This window comes from Hyla sarda, chromosome 8 (genome assembly GCF_029499605.1).
Source record: "Hyla sarda isolate aHylSar1 chromosome 8, aHylSar1.hap1, whole genome shotgun sequence".
NCBI classification, from domain to species: domain Eukaryota; kingdom Metazoa; phylum Chordata; class Amphibia; order Anura; family Hylidae; genus Hyla; species Hyla sarda.
In genome coordinates, this window is record NC_079196.1 from 159,322,515 (window position 1) to 159,339,413 (window position 16,899).

Here is a 16,899-nt window from a genome sequence, read left to right on the forward strand (position 1 = left end):
AGCTTGTGTATTATATAAAAAATACATTGGAAAAATATGCAGTAACAATCATCTAATTTAATATAATTGGTAAATGATTATAATGAACATTCCTGTTACCTTCATGCATATAAAACAATTACCTGGGAATCCAGAGAAGATGTTTTCTCCCCTGTTGTTGAGCATGGGACTAAATGTATCCATACAATTCTCTTCAGAAAACTAACTAGGGTATTTTTATTGAAGTGCAGGTTCTGTTCTTTTTTTGGTGTCTTAATTGCTGTGCTCCCCAATTCTGGTGCAGCAGCCTTAGGCCATGTTCACACGTCGTAATTTCTATGTGGAATTGCTTGGAATGCTTACATGGAAATTCAGCTGCAGCATCAGAGTCTTGATGAATTCAACGGGATTCTGCTGCGCTATGCACACGGCGGAATTTCTGTTTTGTTTTCCATGTCCACATAAAGAATGAACCTGTACATTCTTTCTGCAGACACCGCATGGAATGCATAGCCATTTATGAGATGGCGCATTCCTGCATGGTCCTAGCACTGACATATCATGCCAACACCCAAAATCCGTGGACATTCCGTGGTGCGAACATAACCATAGAACATAGAAACATAGAATGTGTCGGCAGATAAGAACCATTTGGTCCATCTAGTCTGCCCAACCTTAGTATATCTTCCCCTTATGTTTCTATGTTAATATAGCAGGAAGGTCAAAATCTCAGTAAAGGAAAAATACAATCAGTTCTCACAGCAGAAAAACACCTGGCTGATCTCCAGGCTATTTGGGAAAGGTTTTTTCCCAGTTTTATATAAACAAAGTTTATTCATTGTATTGTATAAAGAAAAGTAAAGCACCTTTGTGCTTTTCTTCTTCCTCACCATTTAAAATGAATTGCTCAGATGTATCAATATGAGACAAAAACTGTCTAAAAAAAAGATTTCTACCTAAAAACAAAAAATAACAATATATCAGCATTTCACAGTCATATTGGCATTTTCCTTTTTTTATCGTGGAGGTCATTTCTACAGGAAGTTTAATCACACTGGTTGTCACATTTAACCCCTTCATGACCCAGCCCATGTTCACCTTCAGGACCTGAGCATTTTTTGAACATCTGACCACTGTCACTTTAAACATTAATAACTTTGGAATGCTTTTAGATATCATTCTGATTCCGAGATTGTTTTTTCGTGACATATTCTACTTTATGTTATTGGTAAAATTTCACTGATATTTGCATCCTTTCTTGGTAAAAAATCTAAAAATTTCATGAAAACTTTGAAAATTTTGCATTTTTCTAACTTTGAAACTCTCTGCTTGTAAGGAAAATGGATATTCCAAATAAATTACATATTGATTCACATATACAATATGTCTTCTTTATGTTTGCATAAAAAAATTGACGTGTTTTTACTTTTGGAAGACATCAGAGGGCTTCAAAGTTCAGCAGCAATTTTCCAATTTTTCTCAAGACTTTCAAAATCGTACTTTTTCAGGGACCAGTTCAGGTTGGAAGTGGATTTTAAGGGTCTTCATATTAGAAATACCCCATAAATGACCCCATTATAAAAACTGCAACCCCCAAAGTATTCAAAATGACATTCAGTAAGTGTTTTAACCCTTTAGGTGTTTCACAGGAATAGCAGCAAAGTGAAGGAGAAAATTCAAAATCTTCATTTTTTACTCTCGCATATTCTTGTAGACCCAATTTTTGACAAGAGGTAAAAGGGAGAGAAATCACCCTAAAATTTGTAACCCAATTTCTCTAAAGTGTTCGACGGGTGCAGTAGAGGGCTCAGAACGAAAGGAGCGACAATGGGATTTTGGAGAGTGAGTTTTTCTGAAAGGGTTTTTGGGGGGCATGTCGCATTTAGGAAGCCCCTATGGTGCCAGAAAAGTGGACCCCCCCCAAATGTGACCCCATTTTGGAAACTACACCCCTCATGGAATTTAATAAGGGGTGCAGTGAGCATTTACACCCCACTGGCATTTGACAGATATTTGAAACAGTGGTCTGTGCAAATGAAAAATTTTATTTTTCATTTGCACAGACCACTGTTCCAAAAATTTGTCAGACACCTGTGGGGCGTAAATGCTCATTGTACCCCTTATTACATTACATGAGGGGTGTAGTTTCCAAAATGGGGTCACATATGGATATTTATTGTTTTGTGTTTATGTCAGAACTGCTGTAACAATCAGCCACCCCTGTGCAAATCACCTCAAATGTACATGGTGCACTCTCCCTTCTGGGCCTTGTTGTGCGCCCCCAGAGCACTTTGCGCCCACATATGGGGTATCTCCGTACTCGGGAGAAATTGCATTACAAATTTCGAGGGTCTTTTTTCCCTTTTATCTCTTGTGAAAATGAAAAGTATGCGGCAACACCAGCATGTCAGTGTAAAAAAATTAATTTTTATACACTAACATGCTGGTGTAGACCCTAACTTCACCTTTTCATAGGGGTTAAAGAAGAAAAAGCCCCCCAAAATTTGTAAGGCAATTTCTCCCGAGTACGACGATACCCCATATGTGTCGCAAAACTGTTGCCATGAAATACGACAGGGCTCCAAAGTGAGAGAGCGCCATGCGCATTTGAGGCCTAAATAAGGAATTTGCATAGTGGTGGACATAGGGGTATTGTACGTCAGTGATTCCCAAACAGGGTGCCTCCAGCTGTTGTAAAACTCCCAGCATGCCTGGTCGGTCAATGGCTGTCTTTCAATACTGGGAGTTGTTGTTTTGCAACAGCTGGAGGCTCCATTTTGGAAACAGTAGCGTACCAGACGTTTTTCATTTTTATTGGGGAGGGGAGGGGGGCAGTGTAGGGGTATGTGTATATGTAGTGTTTTTTACTTTTTATTTTAGGCTAGTGTAAGTGTAGTGTAGTGTTTTTAGGGTACAGTCAGACGGGCAGAGGTTCACAGCAAGTTTGCTGCTGGGAGTTTGAGCTGCAGCGCAAAATTTGCGCCATCTCAAACTTGCAGCACTCACTGTAAACCTCCGCCCATGTGAGTGTACCCTGTACATTCACATTGGGGGGAGGGGGGAGGGACAAACATCCAGCTGTTGCAAAACTACAACTCCGAGCATGCCCAGACTGCCCAGGCATGCTGGAAGTTGTAGTTCGGCAATATCTGAAGGATCAGATGTTGTCGAACTACAACTTCCAGCATGCTTGGGCAGTCTGGCATGCTGGGAGTTGTAGTTTTGCAACATCTGGAGGTCCATAGTTTGGAGACCACTGTATAATGGTCTCCAATCTGTGCTCTTCCAGAAGTTACAGAACTACAACTCCCAGCATGCCTGGACAGACTGAGCATGCTGAGATTTGTAGTTTTGCAACATCTAGAAGAGCACAGATTGGAGACCATTATACAGTGGTCTCCAAACTGTGGACCTCCAGATGTTGCAAAACTACAACTCCCAGCATGCACAAAAAGCCAAAGGTTGTCTGGGCATGCTGGGAGTTGCAGTTTCGAAACTCTCAGAGGCAGCGGTGAGATCGCTTTACGGCGATCTCACTGCTGCCAATCAAGATGCCGCCCTGCTGCTGCAAACTCGCACCACCGCCGGGACCACCTGGAGGACGCCGCTCACGCCGGGACCGCTCGGGACACCGCATGGCCGGGTAAGTGACGCCGGGGGATGGGTAAGGGACACTTAGCAGAGCGGTGTGTGTCCCGATCCCCGTGATCGGGACTCACACACCGCGCTGCTATCAGCTAGTCAGATTTGACTAGCTGATAGCAGCGATCGCTGGGGGGGGTGGGGGATGAAACCCCCCTGTGGTCGCATGGTAAGATGGCTGGCTATCAGTGATAGCCACCATCTTACCGGGCGCTGCGGGATGCCACGAGTAGCGGCAAAAATGTTCAGGATGTACCAGGTACGTCATGGGTCGGGAACACCTTCCCACTCATGACGTACAGGTATGTCATAGGTCGGGAAGGGGTTAAAGGGGTACTCTGCCCCTAGACATCTTATCCCCAATCCAAAGGATAGGGGATAAGATGTCTGTCCGCGGGGGTCCCGCTGCTGGGCACCCCCACGATCTCTCCTGCAGCACCCTGTCATCAGGCGGGCGGCGGGGGTCTTGATGTCACATCACGCCCCTCGTGATGTCACGCCAAGCCCCCTCAATGATGTCCCGATCAGCTGAGAGGATGGTGGGAGGGTGCTTATGAGGTGTCAGATGGGGTAATATGTAATTAACCGTTTCGTGAGGCCAGGGCGTGGTTGACCTATACACCACCCGAGGTAGGCCAGCTTCACTTGTCCCAGGCACTGGGCAAATAATCACTCCGATGGTTACGGTTAACTGGCTTGCTTTATTGTGGTTGGAAAGATCGTACAATCCATTACAGCTCAGATCAGCATGAAGGAGTTGCAGGGTGTAGTTGATTGTGCTTTATATGACTGGCTTGACTTTTATAATATCCCCAAGACTGTAAGCTTACCGTATGGGGTTTTTACTGGTAGTTGATGCTTGGTTGCTGGACTAGGCCTCAGGCCTCCTTTCAGATCCAACTCACAGACAGACTTCACCAAACTGTACCTTAGCAACAAGAGAGAGAACTGAACTCTGACCTCACTATAGGGGACAATTTTGAGAGACCCCATTGGGCTGATAAGTCACATGTTCACCAGTGCATACTTCCCTTAACAACAAGGTCCTTAGCAACAATAGATTTAAGGCAATAGATGCATACATTGTAACATAGTTCATAAGGTTGAAAAAAGACCAGAGTCCATCAAGTTCAACCTATAACCCTAATAAGTCCCTATTGAGTTGATCTCGAGGAAGGCAAAAAACCCTCATACTAGAGGTAAAAATTCCTTCCCGACTCCAAATATGGCAGTCAGAATAAATGGAACATGAAAACAAAAAGTTCTTTCAGCTCACCTCCTCCACGGTCTGCGCGGACTTCAAGCCTGGCCTGGCTTCATATGTGTCAGCAATTGAAGAAAGAAGTAGTCCAGCAGTGCCTTTAAAATGTTGAATTGAATTCTTTCCTTTAAAACGAAGAGCACACTCCAAACACCATCACCAATCCGGCAGGCAACTCACATGGATGCGTTTCGAAGGCATGCGCGTTCTTGATCACCATAACACCTGTGTGCATCCTACCTCCTAAATACCTGATTCAAGGGGGAGGAGCACATACTCAATAGACAGAATGTGTAACAAACATTGTTATTTAAAATGAAAAACAAACAGATATACTTTAAAACTTGACTGTTGCATTTTCTTAACTGACCATCTCACTTGTCACCACCAATATCTCCCAATAACGAGAAAACTTGTTATTAAATGTTGGAGATTGCGGAGATGACAATACATGGATCAACGGTTTATGAATTCATGTTCAACAGGAGATGTACTGGAGTATAAATCGTGTAACAATGCTAGTTCAGTTCCATTAAAGACATTTGATAAATCACAATTCAAATAACGCACTGTGTGAACTGATGTGCATGTATGTGTTGCTCAAACCTTGCTGTCCTTACAAACCAAGGGGATCTAGTAATGGGAAAGTTAGTTCCTAGCTGCCACAAGGTGTGAGCAAATACTGGATCATTAGTAGTGCAGCATAAATTCCTTTCTTTTGTTCAAACCATGGGGAGCTCTCGTTCGCAGTTTATATTGCCAGAAGGCTTCCCGGCTGAACAATTTCCTTTGCATGTCACCTCCTCTTGCAGCTTTATTAACTCTTTCGATTCCATATGCTTTAAAGCTAGCTACACTACCATTGTGAACCTGAGAGAAATGCAGAGATGCACCCGATTTGTTCCTATTACTTTCAGTTTTGACCGTGTCATATAAATGTTCGCGGATCCTGACTTTTAATGGCCGGGAGGTGCATCCTACATACCTCAGGTTACAGGTAGTGCATTCTATTACATACACTATGTTTATTGAATTGCAATTGACATATTGCTTGATGTCATAACTTTGACCTTCCGTGGCACCAGGGAAATTCTTACTGACCTTTGCTACATCACAAGATTCGCAACGGTTGGCTCCACATTTATAGAATCCCCTATTGCGTAGCCACCTATTCGTATATGCTGCCAAACACACACAGTGCATAATACGTTAAAAAAAAATCTACATACGTCTGTAGACCTGGCCCTCCTCTCCCTCAAATGTTTCTTCATATCGTTGAGGGTAGGGAGGTATATATGGTCTTAGTCTCTGGGATTGGAATGATGGGGATGGTGGGGGATACATAGGAGCAGGGGGAGCAGGGGGGGATTTAGAAATTCATGCATAATTTTTATTAGTTTTTGTTTGTAGAAGGCCTGTTGCTCCTCTGAAATCCTCTCCATGGAGGGAATAAGTGTCATGAGGAAATCACGACATAGGCTGGGTGGGGGACCACTTATCATAATCTTCTGGGTGAGGAGATGTAGTAGGAAATCCAGTATTCAAAGTTGTTCTAAAAAGTGTAGTAGCTCTTTTGTATCAATAGTGTAGGTGAATGTAGATAGAATATTTTATAATAGTAAGATCTAACAGACTGCGTTATGAGTCTAAAATTTTTATCCAAAAATTGTCTAAGTTTGCTATTTTAAAGTACATGGGGCAAATTTCTTAAAAAAAAAAAAAAAAAAAAAAAAGGTGAGCAAACACTATACAATTGCAATTAGTAACTACTCGTTCATTTTAAAGAAGACCACAGCAAAATAAAAAATGCAATCTTATGGGCATATGTGCAATTTTTCAAAACATAAACTAAAAAGGAATAATGTTGTAATTCAATGACTATACAAGCAGGGTATTTATTTATGGTTTGTGCCCAAAAAATAAGGCAATATTTAAACGTACACTTACAATTGCATTTCCTGGACCTTTTGAAGGAAGGCCAGACGTTCGGCATGTTTGTATGTAGTTTTTTTTAGCTGCTGACCAACTCGGTAAATTGGAAATTGGAACCACTTGAAGAAACTATCTCTCAATGACCGCCATTTTTTTTCTATGTGTTCAGCTATGGAAAAGAACAAACATTAGCCCACATTTATCATTGTCTTTAGACTGCTTTTTATGTCTAAAAAGGGGCAAAAAAAAAGAGCAAGCAGGGTTTTTTGCGCCTTTTTTTGCGCCTTTTTGTTTACACATTTCTGCTGATTTTGAGTTGCAATCCACTGATTTTGGCAATACACATGATATGGAAGGGTTTTATCAACTGCTCCTTTTTGTAAAAAGGAGCAAAAAAGGCGCAAAACCACTGAAAAGTCTCTAAAACTACACCAGCCCAGACTTAGCTAAGCTTTCTGGTGTATGTGAAGAGAGAAATTTCAGAAAATGAGACCTGCACAAAATTTATCAAATGCTCTTTAACCATTTAATAAATGTGGTGCTCCTACACATTATCAGCACCCAAAAAAAAAAGGTGTAAAAAAAATGCTTCACTTACACCTACGATGATAAATGTGGGCCATTGTGTATTTTGAAAACATCAAACAGGGGAATACCTTTTTACACACTATCATACATAAAAACAGGAAGATTCTAACCCATGGCCTCCTGTAGTTTTTCATCATAAGACAAGAAATCAGGAAAAATTTTAATATATATTTCCTCCCATCTCCTACGCGTGCAACTGTTTTCATGATGTTTGGCATGGGATTTATCCCATAGGGATGGTCTCTCCTGCACATAATGGATCACATCCTCTGGTCCCCTTCATAATGGATATTTTTTTCTTTCCTAGATTTCTGCAATTTAAAATGTTATAAATACAAAATTAGGACAAATTACATTTTAACATTGCACTGGTCTCATGCTAGACAATCCGATCCATTTGCAGACTTTGAATGGAAAATAAATGACATCATTGAGCATTTTTCTGGGGTTTACACTTTTGCAACTGAGTATGCTCAACTCTTGGACAGCTGTCACGCCCCCTCCCATAGGCTTGCATTGAGGGGCGGAGGCATGACGTCACACGCCGCCTGCCCGGTGGTCGCCGGTAATCAGACCCGGAGCGAACATGCTCCGGGGACTGATTATAAACGGGGTGCGGGGTGCAAGATCACGGGGGGTCCCCAGCGGCGGGACCCCCGCGATCAGGCATCTTATCCCCTATCTTATCCCCTTTGGATAGGGAATAAGATGTCTAAGCGCCGGAGTACCCCTTTAAAATCCCTCTATTTTGCTGACCTATAACTTTTTCATTTTTCCGTATAAGTGGCGGTATGGGGCAAATTTTTTGCGCTGTGATCTGTAATTTTTTTTTATACCACATTTGCACATATAAAACTTTTAATACATTTTTGATAAATTTTATTTGGAATAAAATGTTATAAAAAAAAAAGCATATATTTTGGACTTTTTTTTAACTTTCATGTCGTTCACCATACGGGATAATTAACATTATATTTTATTAGTTCGGATATTTACGCACGCGGTGATACGAAATATGTTTATAAATGTTTTTTTAACTTTTTGGGGGTAAAATGGGGAAAAACTGACAATTTACATTTTTATTGGGGGAGGGGATTTTTCACTTTTTTTTTAACTTACATTTTTAACTTTTTTAACTTTTATTTTTACACTTTAATAGTCCCCATAAGGGACTATTTATAGCAATCATTCGATTGCTAATACTGTTCAGTACTATGCATAGGGCGTAGTACTGATCAGTGTTATCGGTCATCTTCTGCTCTGGTCTGCTCGATCTCAGACCAGAGCAGAAGACCCGTGGAAGGCAGCGGAGGCAGGTGAGGGACCTCCTTCTGCCATTCTGGATGATCGGATCTCTGCGGCAGCGCTGCGGGCGATCTGATCATCCATTTTAGTGACTGCACTCCCGCAGTTGTCGAGATCTGTATTGAACACGGCATCTGAGGGGTTAATGGCGGACAACCGTGCAATTGTGGATGTTAGCCATTACCGGCGGGTCCCTGGCTGCTATCAGCAGCCGGTAACTGCCACGTATGACCCGAGCATCGCTCTGATGCTCGCGGTCATGTATAGGACGTAAATGTACATCCTGGTGCATAAAGTACCACCGCACCAGGACGTAGATTTAGGTTAAACCAAAAAATTTATAACTTTAAACTAAAAAAAAAAAGTTTTTTTGTTGTACCTAAAAATTTAAAAAGAGGAGGATACAGTGTGCTACACTATCATAATAGCATATCTATAAATGACTACAACATCATGGCGTGCAAAACCTAGCATGACCAATACATCAAGTTGACATCGTGAACAACAACAACACAAAGGAACAAAAAGGGCCAATCTGTGGAGCGTTTATATCTGAAGCCTTGATGTAAATTAGCATAGTTGGTCATAGCAACCAATCACCTCACTAAAATACTTTTTAAAAAGCCCTTTTTTAATATTAAACATCTAACATATAGATAACTTTGGTAAATTTCAAAATTTTTAACATTGACAGGTGATTTGAATTTTTTCCACGTTTCAAAAATCTCTTAAAGGGGTTGTGCACTGCCCTGTCTTTCGGAGCTCTGCTCGCAGCATCCGGAAGTTTATTACTCCGAACGCTGTGTGCGGGCTCCGTGTTCGCGGCCGCCCCCGCGTGACATCACGCCCGCCATCTCAACAAAAGTCTATGGGAAGGGGGCGCGACCACTGTCACGCCCCCTTCCCATAGACTTTTGTTGAGGGGGCGGGCATGACGTCACGAGGGGGCCGAGCATGACGTCACGAGGGGGCGGCCGCGAACACAGAAGCCCGCACACAGCGTTCGGAGTAATGAACTTCCGGACGCTGCGAGCGGAGCTCCGAAAGGCAGGGCAGCGCACAATCCCTTTAATTCAATAATTTGACCATTATCTTCATACCTCACTAGTGGACATATGTTGTGTCCTTTATCCACTTCATCCTTGTCTTGGGGGATCAACAGGAAATTCTGTGGGGGTTGTCACCTGCCAGCTAGCTCATTTTATTAAAAAAAAAAGAGGGGGGATGAGAATGGAAACGACTTAAAAATACACATACAGACACTTATGGGCTCTTCGTTAACTCCTTGGTGACGGAGCCCATTATAACCCTAAGGACGGGAGCATTTTTTGCAATTCTGACCACTGTCACTTTTAGCATTAATAACTCTGGGATGCTTTTACTTTTCATTATGATTCAGAGATAGTTTTTTTGTGACATATTCTACTTTATGTTAGTGGTAATTTTTGGTCGATATTTGCATCATTTCTAGGTGAAAATTTCCAAAATGTGATGAAAAAATTGAAAATTTAGCATTTTTCTAACTTTGAAGCTCTCTGCTTGTAAGGAAAATGTATATTCCAATAAATTATATATTGATTCACAAATACAATATGTGAATCAAGGGGAGGGAAGGAGCAACAATGGGATTTTGGAGAGTGAGTTTTTCTGAAATGGTTTTTGAGGGGCATGTCACATTTAGGAAGCCCCTATGGTGCCAGAACAGAGAGAAAAAACACATGGCATACTATTTTGGAAACTACACCCCTCAAGGCACGTAACAAGGGGTCCAGTGAGCCTTAACACCCCAGAGGGGTATGACGACTTTTCGTTAAAGTTGGATGTGTAAATGAAAAAAAAAATGTTTCACTAAAGTGCAGTTTTTTCCCCCAAATTTACCATTTTTACAAAAGGTAATGGGAGAAATTGCCCCCCAAAATTTTTAACCCCATCTATTCTGAGTATGGAAGTACCCGATGTTAGGGCATAAAATGCTCTGCGGGCGAACTACAATGCTCAGAGGAGAAGGAGTCACATTTGGCTTTTGGAAAGCAAATTTTGCTGAAATGGTTTTTGGGGGGCATGTCGCATTTAGGAAGCCTCTATGTTGCCAGAACAGCAAAAAAAAAAAACAAAACACATGGCATACTATTTTGGAAACTACACCCTCAAGGAACGTAACAAGGGGTACAGTGAACCATAACACCCCACAGGTGATTGACGAACTTTCGTTAAAGTGGGACGTGAAAATGAAAAATTTAATTTTTAACACTAAAATGCTGGTGTTACCCCAAACTTTTAATTTTCACAAGGAGTAATAGGAGAAAATGCCCCACAAAATTTGTAACCCCATTTCTCTCGAGTAAGGAAATACCTCATATGTGGATGTAAAGTGATCTGTGGGTGCACTACAATGCTCAGAAGGGAAGGAGCGACATTGGGCTTTTGGAGAGCGGATTTTGCTGAAATGGTTTTTGGGGGCATGTCGCATTTAGGAAGCCCCCATGATGCCAGAAAAGTAAAAAAAAAAAAACACTATTTTGGAAACTACACCCCTCACAGAATTTAATAAGAGGTGCAGTGAGCATTTATACCCCACAGGCATTTGACAGATCTTTGGAACAGTGGGCTGTGCAAATGAAAAATTACATTTTTCATTTTTACGGACGGCTGTTCAAAAAATCTGTCAGACACCTGTGGGGCGTAAATGCTCACTTTACCCCTTGTTACATTCCGTGAAGGGTGTAGTTTCCAAATGGGGTCACATATGGAGGGGTCCACTGTTCTGGCACCATGGGGGCTTTGTAAACATACATAGCCTTCAATTCCAGCCTAATTCTCTCTAAAAAAGCCCAATGGTGCCCCTTCTCTTCTGAGAATTGTAGTTCGCCCAACCGGAACTTTACATCCACATATGGGGTATTTATATACTCAGAAGAAATGGGGTTACAATTTTGGGGGGGCTTTTTTCCTATTACCCCTTGTGAAAATGAAAAATTTTGAGGTAACACCAGCATTTCAGGGAAAAGAAAACAAATTTTTAATTTTCATGTCCAACATTAACGAAAATTTGTCAAAGACCTGTGGGTTGTTAAGACTCACTATACCACGTTAGGTTCCGTGAGGGGTGTAGTTTCCAAAATGGGGTCACATATGGGTGGGTTTTTTTGCGTTCATGTCAGAACTGTGTAACAATCAGCCACCCCTGTGCAAATCACCAAATTAGGCCTCAAATGTACATAGTGCGCTCTCACTCCTGAGCCATGTAATTCCTCCGCAGAGCATTTTACGCCCACATATGGGGTATTTCCTTAATCAGGAGAAATTACATTAGACATTTTGGGGGTCTTTTTCTCCTTTTACCTCTTGTGAAAATGAAAAGTATGGGGCAACACCAGCATGTTAGTGTAAAAATTTTAATTTTTTTACACTAACATGCTGGTGTAGCCCCCAAGTTTACCTTTTCATAAGGGGTAAAAGGAAAAAAATCCCCCCAAAATTTGTTAAACAATTTTTCCTGAGTACGGAAATACCCCATATGTGGCCCTAAACTGTTGCCTTGAAATACGTCAGGACTCCGAAGTGAGAGAGCACCTTGCGCATTTGAGGCTTAAATAAGGAATTTGCAATTGTCTCCACCAAAACCCTACAGCAGTATTTCCCAAACAGAGTGCCTCCAGCTGTTGCAAGACTCCCAGCCTGCCAGGACAGTCTATGGCTGTCCGGCAATATTGGGAGTTGTGGTTTTGCAACAGCTGGAGGCTCCGTTTAGGAAACACTGCCGTATGAGACATTTTTCCTTTTTATTGGGGGGGACGATGACGTGTTAGGGGGCGTATATGTAGTGTTTTACTTTTTATTATTTGTTAGTGTAGTGTTTTTAGGGTACATTCACACAGGCGGGGGTTCACAGTAAGTTTTCCGCTGGGAGTTTGAACTGTGGCGGAGAATTTACCGCAGCTCAAACTTGTAGACGGAAACCCACTGTAAACCCGCCCGTTTGAATGTACTCTGTACATTCACATGGGGGGGGGGGCGCCCCAAACCTTCAGCTGTGGCAAAATGACAACTCCCAGAATGCACTGACAGACCGTACAAGCTGGGAGATGTAGTTTTACAACAGCTGTAGGCACGCTGGTGGGGAACCACTGAGTTAGAAAACAGACTCTAGCTCAGTGATTCCAACCCATGTGCCTCCAGCTGTTGCAAAACTACAACTCCCAGCATGTACGGTCTGCATTCTGGGAGTTGTAGTTTTTAACTTTTTTTTACACTTTTTATGTCCCATAGGGGACTATCTATAGCAATCCTTTGATTGCTAATACTGTGCAGTGCTATGAATAGGACACAGCACTGCTCAGTATTATCGGTGATCTTCTGCTTTGGTCTGCTCGATCTCAGACCAGAGAGGAAGACCCCGGGAGACGACCAGAGCCAGGTGAGGGGACCTCCGGCCGCCATGCTGGATGATCGGATCGCCATGGCAGCGCTGCGGCCGATCTGATCATCCAATCAAAGTACCGCAATGCCACAGATGCCGTGATCTGTATTGATCACGGCATCTGAGGGGTTAATGGATCGCGGATGTCGGCCATTACAGCTAGCAGCAGGAACCTGCCATGTATGACGCGAGCACCCTTCCGATGCGCGCGGTCATACACAGGATGTAAATGTACGTCCTGGTGTGGGAAGTCCCGCCAAACCAGGACGTACATTTATGTCCGTGGTCGTAAAGGGGTTAAAAAAAACTACAGCGAGAAAATGGTTGGAGGTCTCACTCTCGTATTCTGAAAATGACAACTTGGGAAATCTATATGTAATGAAAATAAAATAATAAGAGACAACATTTAAAAAAAAAAGAACTCACATACATTAAACAAACACGTCATCCCACCATATCATCATATACATTCATATAAAACCCAACATGCCTTAAAATATCCATATCTATTAAATTGAGTTGTCTACAAAAAAGCATTATTCTACATATTTGTTTTGCCAACAGGGTACCTCCTCCTGCTGTTGCTAATCTAAACAATAGGCCTTTTTTAAAACAAAAACAAAAAAAAAGAATGTAATAAAGAATATAAAGACACTGAGAAAAGATTAACCAAGGTGTTTCACAACCTGGGTCCCCCATGGCAGCCCTAAAATCACATATAAAAGCATGCAAGGTGTACCAAGATGGCTGCATGGGCACTACAGATACTATACAGGGTTAATCCAGCATGTTAAAAGAAAATGGCTGCTATTTACTCACATTAAACACATAGATGAGGTGTACCAAGATGGCTCGCAGACTCCTCTGTGGTGTTTGAGCATGTACAGAATTCTTCTGCAGACTTCTGGAAGGAGGGTGTGGGGTGGGAGGGGTGTTGGGTGGGGGCTGTAGTATGCAAATGCGCATGTGCAAAGTAAAAAACATATACAGTTTACTGTATGGAACCGTGTACATGTGTGTTTCCCATTGACGTCCATGCGGTTGCAATACGGTTTTTAACCTGGAGACAAAACCTTGGTCAACCACGGTTTTGACTACGGGAAAAAAACATATTGCAAGCAAACCGTACGCAACCGGATGCATATGGTTTTCAATACGGTTCCATACGTTTTCTATGATGAAAACCCATGTGGGAACCGTACTTGAAAAACGTGGTGTGAACTCAGCCTTATGTGGCAGGGAAGTCCTCCCAGACACCAGAGCTTGGATGCACTTGTTACTTCTTCACTCCCTACAGCTACTCTCCTCTATATTTATAGAACAGAACAAAAGAAGAAATCCCAAACCATATCCTGTGGGATGGTATAACATTTCTAGCTACACGGAATTCCCAGTCAGTCCGTTGTTGCATTGAAATTCTGGCTTCACTTTGATGTGACTGTTGCCTAATTTGTTGTCGAAATAAAGGGGGAGATTTATCAAAACCTGTCCAGAGGTAAAGTTACTGAGTTGCTCATAGCAACCAATCAGCTCGCTTCTTTCATTTTTCAGAGGCCTTTTAAAAAATGAAAGAAGCAATCGGATTGGTTGCTATGGGCAACTGCACAACTTTTCCTCTACACTGGTTTTGATGAATCTCCCCCACAGAGGGAGATTTATCAAAACCTTTCCAGAGCAGAGGAAAAGTTTCTGAGTTGCCCATAGCAACCAATCAGATCGCTTCTTTAATTTTTCAGAAGCTTTTTTTTTTAAATGAAAGAAGCGATCTGATTGGTTGCTATAGGCAACTGGGCAACATTTCCTCCGGACAGGTTTTGATAAATCTCCCCCTTTAAGTGTTATAAAGAGCTGTCTGTTGGGTGTCAAACTGTAAAGCTACCATTGAAAGGTATGGATGTATAATCGGTCTAAAACAACTGGTGCAATGTTGCAGTTAGAGATGAGGGAACTTACAGTAAATTCGATTCGTCACGAACTTCTCGGCTCGGCAGTTGATGACTTTTCCTGCATAAATTAGTTCAGCTTTCCGGTGGGCTGGAAAAGGTGGATACAGTCCTAGGAGACTCTTTCCTAGGAATGTGTCTACCTTTTTCAGCCCACCGGAAAGCTGAACTAATTTATGCAGGAAAAGTCATCAACTGCCGAGCCGAGAAGTTTGTGACGAATCGAATTTACTGTAAGTTCGCTCATCTCTAGTTGCAGTCAAACCTCACACAAGTTAGAATTCCTGTTTTCAAATGTTGGGCAACAAAATCTGCTGCACAGTTCTAGTTTAAGGGTTAATGAATGGTTCCCGTGAATAAACATGTGAGAGTTTTTCATTTGATACTGTCTATTTGTCCAGTTTTCTAAGTGTTCTCTGTTTCCCATTGTTCCTCTGGTAATAGTATGAAAATGAGGGGCACTGAAGCTGCGGAGAGCTGGGTTTCTGAACTCTGGAGAGAATTCAGCAGCGCTGTTCATTTCTGCTCCTCATCAATGCCAAGTGAATTTAGAAAGAGGCTGCAATTTTCAGCTTTCCAAACCTTCCCAGTAAAACAACCTCTGACAACCTCCTGATCCAAGGGGACTCTGAGACATCCCAAAAAGGAAAGCAAGGATCCTCTAGGAATCCCATCAACATACCGGATATGAAATATAGAGGCCAGCCACATCTTAACATACTAAATATGGTGTCAAGTTAAAACCCAGAGGGCTACGGCACAATCCTCCTTCAGATGGCTGTGGTTGACTAAAATAGGCTGCATTGGGTTAACTAGTAAACAGGGAATGAACAAGAAAGAGCTATTTAGGAAGGATACGAGATCAATCTATAACCACTCTCTCTGAAGAGGCATTCACCTGCCTGTAAACTGCACGTTCAGAACTGGGACATTACCAGTCTTTGGGCCATTTTTAAAGGGGCAATTATGATTTCCTCACATTGTTCTAAATCCTTGCCTACAAGTAAACTATTGTGTATCTAGAAGCCTACAAATGAAATTGTGTGTACTTCTGTTGGCACATGAAATCTTTAGCGTGTGTGTGCACTATAAGTACAGTGGTCCCCCAACATACGATGGTAATCCGTTCCAAATGGACCATCGTTTGTTGAAACCATCGTACGTTGAGGGATCCGTGCAATGTAAAGTATAGGACAGTGGTCTACAACCTGCGGACCTCCAGATGTTGCAAAACTACAACACCCAGCATGCCCGGACAGCCAACGGCTGTCCGGGCATGCTGGGAGTTGTAGTTTTGCAACATCTGAAGGTCCGCAGGTTGAAGATCACTGGTATTGGAGGTTATACTCACCTGTCCCCGCCGCTCCGGACTGTCACCGCTGACCTGGATGTCGCCCTCCATCACTGTCGCCGCGTCCCCGATGCTCTGGCAGGGCCTCTGCTTCCCCGGCATCCTCGCTCTCCGTCGCCGTCTTCACGTCGCTACGCACGCCGCTCCTATTGGATGACAGGGACGGCGTGCGCAGAGACGTGATGACGACGATGGAGAGTGCCGACGATGCAGGGGATCCCGAAGATGACGCGCCGGAGCCCCGAGGACAGGTAAGTGATCGTCAGCGGACCACACGGGGCACCGTAAACAGCTATCCGGTGGCAGCTGAAGCAGTCTGCGCTGCCGGATAGCCGTTTATGCGATGGCCCCGACATACAAAAGCATCGTATGTTGATGCTGCCTTCAACATGCGATGGCCTCTGAGAGGCCATCGTATGTTGAAATGATCATATGTCGGGGCCATCGTAGGTCGGGGGGAGAATTGCATAAACAGCAG

General features: G+C 42.7%; 1 protein-coding gene across 3 annotated transcripts in view; it reads right to left on the reverse strand.

The window, feature by feature from the left end:
* The window catches only part of LOC130283814 (myosin-11), a 138,414-nt gene extending 124,339 nt beyond the window's left edge, over window positions 1-14,075 (reverse strand). The window contains exons 1-5 of one of the 3 annotated variants that reach the window (XM_056533324.1): window positions 13,947-14,075; window positions 9,808-9,898; window positions 7,513-7,713; window positions 6,830-6,983; window positions 4,898-5,133 (exon numbers count right to left, since the gene is read on the reverse strand). The gene's annotated coding sequence lies outside the window, so the exon portion shown is untranslated. Of the gene's footprint in view, window positions 1-4,451; window positions 4,671-4,897; window positions 5,134-6,829; window positions 6,984-7,512; window positions 7,714-9,807; window positions 9,899-13,946 lie in introns of those variants that run through there. The other 2 variants (XM_056533325.1, XM_056533328.1) reach the window with 2 other exon arrangements.
* Between the last annotated feature and the right edge of the window lie 2,824 nt (window positions 14,076-16,899).